At 44.6% G+C, this 7,607-nt stretch overlaps 1 pseudogene; it reads left to right on the top strand.

Moving 5' to 3' along the window:
• Positions 1-617: 617 nt before the first annotated feature.
• LOC148039256 (uncharacterized) lies at positions 618-3,093 on the top strand (annotated as a pseudogene).
• The last annotated feature ends 4,514 nt before the right edge of the window (positions 3,094-7,607 follow it).

Below are 7,607 nucleotides of genomic sequence, written 5' to 3'. Positions count from 1 at the left end.
GCCTACTACTTGCGGCCACGCTTTAGGTCGCAAGCACTTAAACTTCCCATGTAAATGCTTTTTATCTATAATGAATATATGGACTTTTATTTTCAATTCTTGTGCCCGTAAGATACATTGTCTTTTTCCCAAAAGCACAATCTGATGTATGGGAGGGGAAAATAAAAAACCAGAGAGTCCAGTTCTATTTTGCGCGTCTATCCGCGCCTCTAAATTGCAGAAAATCCGCATTTATACGCTGTCGTATTGCTGCGCATCCGAGGTGTGGAATCCACCCAAAAGTTGTGTGTGGGATTTGATACTTTGTACATACTTAGTTGTTGTGTTTACATTTATTTTCTGCGTATGAGTATAGTGGGGAGGAGTTGGAGGCATAGTGGTGAGCATGATGAGATGCTTTCAGCCTATGTTGAGCAAGGTCAAGTGGAAAGCACAACTGATGCTGGTGAACGTGTTACACGTATTCGTTCAGGACCTTTGCCTTCTTCTTCTCCAGCTACATCAAAAATACCTAATGATACCACCACATCCAGGAGTTGGGAAGAAGGAGCCCAAGCATATTGGACGTTTTGATGTTTTCGAGGATGACCTAGATGAAGACAATGTAGATTCACCTCATGGGATCAAGAGCTTGCAGCAGCAGAAAGGAGAAGAGAAAGAGACTGTTGCAAAAGATGATGACGAGATCCTTTTTGAAAGAGACCTTGAAGGCCTTAGAGTATCTTCATCATCATGGACATATTCACCGAGATGTCAAGGCTGGGAATATTCTTGTTGATGGAAATGGTGCTGTGAAACTTGGGGACTTTGGTGTTTCTGCTTGCATGTTTGATACTAGTGATAGACAACGATCAAGGAACACTTTCGTTGGAACCCCATGCTGGATGGCACCTGAGGTTATGGAGCAAGTTCATGGGTATGATTTCAAGGCTGATATTTGGTCCTTTGGGATCACAGCCTTGGAGCTAGCACATGGGCATGCCCCCCTTCTTGAAGTACCCTCCTATGAAGGTACTTTTGATGACCTTACAAAATGCCCCTCGAGGGCTTGACTATGAGAGAGACAAAAGGTTTTCAAAGTCATTCAAAGAGATGATAGCAATGTGTTTGGTGAAAGATCCTACAAAACGTCCAAGTGCAGAGAAATTGCTCAAGCACTCTTTCTTCAAGCATACTCGCTCTGCTGAATACGTTGCTCAAACAATATTGGATCCTCTTCCTCCTCTTTGGGAACGTGTGCATGACTTGAAGATGAAAGATGCCACACGTCTAGCTTAAAAGAAAATGCCGTATGGGGAGCAAGAAGAGAGGTCTCAGAATGAGTACAAGCGAGGTGTTAGCGGCTGGAATTTTGATTTAGAAGACATGAAGGCACATGCTGCTCTGGACGATGTTGAAGTTACTGCTGTGAAGGAAGAGCCATTTTTAAAGGAAGGTGAGAAGAAAACCATGGATGCCTTGGCAGCTTCAGGCTTGCGAGCATTACGGTATGCATTACGGTATGCACGGGAAGTTGAAAAGGTGGAGGCCGCTTTTCTGCGTGTGGTATACTATGAAAAGGAAGAGTGGCTAAAAAGGGGCTGCTTTTCCTCGGAATTCTGCGACTGGGACCATGGGTGCTTTTCGAGATCGGGGAGAAAAGCCAATTTGGGGAGGAACGGAAAAAAAAAAAAAGCACGGAAGAAGGCTGACAACGCGGGAGGAGGCAATTGAAGGGGAATGAGGAGTTGAAGACAAAGGAAAAGATGCAGTCGTCCATGTATGCAAGCTTCAAGGAGGAGCTGCGTTGCTTCTGCACTGCGATGATGGAGGGAAGGATGAGAGGGAGAAGAGGGCGCAGTACGTTGCAAAGGAGCTGGAATCGATGAGGAAGACTTTACGAAAATCGGATTCCTGTGCAGCAACTGATGGAAAGAAGCAGTGGCTTGCACTGAAGATTGATTAAATACAACATTGTTCTACATCTGCATTGCTTCTCGATTTCATCAACCCACGTTGCGGTTTTGTCAGAAAGGTTTGATTTTCTCTGAAGAGAAGCTGCTTCAAAGCTCGCCTTAAGATATAGTGGCTTGTGCTGAAAAATCTATCAGACAACATTGCATTACCTTCCGCCAGCGCTCCTTAATCTCATCAACCACAAAGCTGCAGTTTTTGTCAGGAAAGTTTGGTCGATCCGCTTCTCTGAGCACTATCACATCATCAGGTAGCTGGTTAGGTTGTTGTCACAGGTCACGAGCTTTGGGAATTATTATATTTTCAGCTAGAGGGTGCATGAATTTCAGCAGCATATCATCCATTGCATCATCAAAGATTCTTGTGGACAATGATTTTTGGTAGCCACATTCAAAATTTGGGGCATTTGTACTGTAGACTACAGAAATTGAGACAGAGTAATGCTTACATTGACCTTCTAGGACCAAGCACATTATAACCGAGTTTCTAACAAGGCGACTGGCATGCAACACGGTGTACTCTCTCGGATTGTTTGGGAATTACTGATGAAGTGGAGAATTTGCGGAAGATTGTTCTGATCTTGCTTGGCATAACTAGGCAGGCGTGCTACAGACCAGTAGCCCAGATTATTTGTTTTCTTATGGCATACTGTTTGTTGCCACAAACATATGGTTCATCTCGATTGGGTGTTGCAAGATCAAGAGGATGCTCTATTAAAAAAAACAGAGACACTGAAGACTGTGTTGCAACCAGGACTGCAAGACTTGCTGTTTTTTATGGAATTCAAATTGGTAGAGCAGCCAACCAGGAAACAGGATTTGCTGAGATGTTCCAGGAGTTGGTTGAAGCTGCTTGGGACATTGCGAACTTAATGTTGTCACAAAATTCATTGAAGCCTTGAATAAAGAATTCCAGGGATTGGTGTAAAGAGATAATTTCAGAATTTGTGCAATATCTATGCTTTATCATTGCTTACCTTGAAAGTGGAGTGATTATAGTGATAGTGACAGTGGCAGCTGTAGCATTGATAGCAATAGTGGCAGTGACAGTGATAACTGCAATGAAAGTGCCAGTGAACTAGAGATTGCTAAGTTCAACAAAGCCAGAAGTGCTACTGATTTTGGCAAAGCGCTTCTTTGAATGTCACAGTTAGGTGCAGTTCATCAGCTTCCTCGTTAGAGATGAGTTGCATGCATTCATATAGGAGCTTTTCATAGTGCTTGTTAAGATATTCTTGCTCTTCCCAGGATAGAGGATATGGCAAGTATTCCTCAAGCTGCTCCCTAGAGAATGTGCCTATATCCGCAAGGACGTAGAAACGTGCGAATAATTTGAGTTTCACCTCCCACTCAGTTAAGCACTTTGTGACACTTCTATGTTCTATGAGGGCTTGCTCGGTTGCTATCTCCTACAAGATTTTGGGAGTTTTTCTCAGTTTAAGCATGGCTGGGGGGTTGGGCCTAGATGAGCAAGATTGATCAACGCTAGGATTGCTTCTATCCTTGAGGTTTTTGCTCTTCTCCTAAGGCTTTGTTGCTATTGCATCATCGTTCTCCTCGGATGTGATTGGTATAGTCTTGTCACCTTGTTGTGATAGTGTTGTATCCACTCTTGATTGGTCAATGCAAGTTTTGTTATCAATGGATTGGGTGCTACAAGCAACCATTGATGGTAATGGTTGCTTTGAATTATGAGAACACACAGATGTGTCCGAGGTTTCATTGCTATTAGGAGAGATGGAAATGGTTTCATTTGTGGGTGGACTCGATGCTTTATTCCTCAACTCTTCGACACTCTTGGTCTCAATCTTCTTGGGGTCTACAACCACTTCCAACTACTATTGTTTTTTTTGTTCTTTTCTCTTCTTTTTCTTAGGCAATTGAGGTGTATCCCTTGAAGACTCGAGACCTTGAACTAGGTCAGTCGTTGATGTGCTTGGTTGGGACTCAGCATTCTTTTTCTCTAGTGTGTCCTCATGGGACATAGCTACGGCCTGCTAAATAGCCTCACTAGGTTGAGAGGGTACATTTGCCTCTCTTTGTGGAGAATCTAGTTCTTTGGCCAATTCTCTTTCGTTTAGCCCTTCATCTGATTGCATTGGTAGTTGCTCTTGGTGGGGGGGCATTTGCTCTAGGCTCTTGCCCTTGCCCACTGAAATATGCCTCCATTACTTCTTATCAAAGCGGGTGTTGTGTTTAGAGCTGTTTTTCTCTTCCTCTAGGGGTTCGAGTGACTCTAGTGTAGAGCCAGGAGACGTTTTAGGGTCCCTACCATATAAGCTTGGATGAAACTAGTTGAAGAATTCAAGGTTGTATTGATGGAAATCATAGAGACCTAGGATTGCAAGGTCTTGAGTGAGGCAAAATACATATGCACTAACATCAAGAACCATGCTCCCTACTTCTAGCCTGCTAGCCATGTGTAGATCTTCTTCTAGAAATAGTTTATCATACAAGGGATGTTTCTGGGTAGTGGCAGAAAGCCGGACCTCATGGACCACTGCTAACACTTGTAATGAGTTTGGGGCAATGTACGTGGGATCATGTATTGATGTTCAAAGGGCTTTTCTTTGCTCAGCTAGTGTCATCAGTTGGTGGCTAATTTTGGCTGCCATATTTTGATTGGAGTACCAGTTCTGCACAAAGTTGCCTTGTCCTTTCCCTTTCCATTTGATTGTTTCGAGATTTTCCTTGTTTGTCTCACATTGGGAAGTATAGAGTGAGGGTATCAAGCGCAATTCTCTAGCTGTGGCCTTTGGGATGTCCTTTATGAGTTCCTTAGTAAAAGCTTCATAGAGAGAGCAAACCTGTTGTTGCTCATCCCAAGTCAGGGGTTCGGGTATGAGCTTTGTATGCTTTGATGTTGGCCTTCCCATGTCCACATGGACATACACACATGTGATGGCTGTCAGCTTGTGATCAAGCTTCATCATGCACTTCATCTTTGGTTCATTGGTTAGATGTGTTAGATATTATCAATGCCCCACCCTCATTAGGTGCTATCAATGATCCATGGTGCTCAAAGTTGTAAGGCCCCCATTATGAGGAGAAGCCAAGTGTGAGCCCGGACATTGGTGGAGTCCTGACTTGTATATCAGATGAGGTCTATGTGACCGGATGGCAAAAAGGTGACCATTGTGGGTCTAATCTTTGGGTTAGACAGAGTGGTTAAGCTGGTAGCAACTTGAGGCGCATTGCATCGAGTTGCGGTGTAAGGGAGTTAAAAGGGGCCCCTATTGTGGGATCCGAGGGCCGCGGAAGCGGCCCCTGGCTGGGGGGTCCCAGGGGGGCCAGCGGCCCCCCTGGCGGGGGTCCGGGGGCAGTGCCCCTGGCCCGATGGTAAAGGGAATATTCCCTAGAATATTCCCTGGTCGACTAGTGGAGGCTCATATGGTAGGTTGGCCGACCTAACGACCTTCGCAGGCTATAAAAGCTAAACCCCTTCGCAGCCATCACACACTCATTTTTCACCCAGTCAGAGTTGTTGTTCGAGCTAGCCTTAAGCTCTTCACCTATCTTCTGTCTAGATCGCCATCTAAGCTTTACACAGTGGAAGCGCACGGGTGGACAGAGCCATCTTTGTATCAGTTGTTTGGAGTTAAAGAATTTACTGATTCTCCTCTTATCTGTTGTGTACTCTCTATCTCTTTCTCAGATTCTGTTCGCTGCGCCGTGTAATATTTTACATGGTATCAGAGCCCAGGGGGCTCTAGAGACCGGAGAGCGTGCAAGAGGCAAAGGCTTCAACAGCAAAGAGAAACTATGTCGACTCCGGGAAGCGGTTTTGGCGCATCAGGAAGCGGTGCAGGAGGTGGTGCTGCTGTACCGACTATTCAAACACTGAGGATTCGTCCACCAACCTTCAGCGAAGGCAAGTTAGATGGTACAAACTACACCTTGTGGAAGTTCAAAATTACAACTATCCTTGATTCTTATGAGCTTCTGGAGACTGTGCTGGGGACTGATGCAGAACCACAGCCTACCCCCGACCCATCAAATCCTAGTGTGATGATTCCTCCGAATGCAGATCTTCTACGAGCTTGGAAATGAAGGAATGCAGATGCATTGTGTGCCTTAGTTACAAGCTATTCTGACAGTGTTTTGACTTTGATTCAGCATACAACCAAAGCGTCAGAAGCTTGGAATGTACTAAGGAGTCAGTATGAAACACGAAACCAAACAAGGATTCAAAACTTGGAGAATCAACTAGCAGTGGAGAAGTTTACTGAAGGAGAGACGGTTGAAGCATTCATCACTCGGATTAAGAATCTGCGCGACCAGATGGCTGGTGCTGGGATACAAAAGACTAGCGAAGAGCTAGCTCGGAGGTGTCTTCGGATTTGTCCACAAAAGTTTGATGGACTAGTAACTGCCCTTAATACTCAGGTGAGACCTTAAGCTTTGACTTTTGAGGAGTTTTGTGCATTATTAATGGAGGAGGAGTTGAGGCTGAAAGCCTGAGAAGGAAGCAACAATGGAGATGCTGCATTCTCTGCCAATGCAAAAGGCAAAGGTGTTTCCTCCACCAAAAATGATGGTGACAAAAAGAAGAAGGGCGGAAAGAAGAAGTTTCAAGGAGAGTGCTTCTACTGTAAGAAGAAAGGACATGCAATTGCAGATTGTCGTGTCAAGAAGGCAGATGAAAAGAATGGTACCCTTAAAAGTAAAGGGAAAGAGACAGCCAATACGGCTGAAGCAGAGTTGGAATTATTCATGGCGACCATTGAGAAAGTGTGCTCCTTGGCGCAAGAAGAATCTACCACTGACTCTTGGGTGTTGGATAGTGGGGCCTCTCATCACATGACCAACAAGAAAGGTCTATACAGTTCTATGCAGCCTCTACAAGAATCCATCACTGTGACGGTTGGAAATGATGCTAAATGCCCTGCTGCGGGCACAGGTACTATTTCTTTTGTTGCTGCAAATGGTGAAGTCAAAAAGCTTTCAAATGTGTTATATGTTCCCGAAATCAGGAGAAATCTCTTATCAGTTTGCTGCCATAACTGATCTTGGTCATGAAGTGAGGTTCAAGAAGACAGGTGCAGAAATTTTTGATAGTGCTGGCACAATTTTTGGCAAAGGAGAAAGAAGGAACAACCTGTATGCTAAGTGCTCTTACAGCCACCGCTGGAGTGGGCACAAGTAAGCTTTGGCATGAAAGGTTTGGACACATCGGATTTGCAGTATTGAAGGAGATGCAAAATCAAGGTATGGTTGCTCACCTACCTACAATAACTGAATTGAAGGAACCATGTGAAGCTTGTATGATGGGCAAGCAACAGAGAAAGGCATTTCCACAAGAAAGCAAGAATAGAGCACAGGCTCCTCTAGAGTTGGTGCATGCTGACTTGTGTGGTAAGATGCCTACACAGGCCTTGGGGGGATCTTCTTATTTTATGTTGATTGTCGACGACTACAGTAGGAAGATGTGGGTGTACTTTCTTCGTGATAAGGCTCAAGCTTTTGGTAAGTTTAAAGAATGGCTAATACTTGTTGAGAATGAAACAGGGAAAAGTGTGAAGAAATTTAGAACAGATGGTGGTGGTGAGTTCAACTCAAGGGAGTTTGAAGGCTTTTGCAAGAGCAAAGGGATCAAGCATCAATTGACGACGCCTCACACACCTCAGCAGAACGGTGTTGTGGAACGCAGGAATC

Source organism: Lygodium microphyllum, chromosome 3 (assembly GCF_053477565.2).
Source record: "Lygodium microphyllum isolate KBCC chromosome 3, Lygodium_microphyllum_v1.1.10, whole genome shotgun sequence".
NCBI classification, from domain to species: Eukaryota; Viridiplantae; Streptophyta; class Polypodiopsida; order Schizaeales; family Lygodiaceae; genus Lygodium; species Lygodium microphyllum.
The sequence above is the reverse complement of the archived record's forward strand: the minus strand, read 5'-3'. Positions and strand labels throughout refer to the sequence as shown.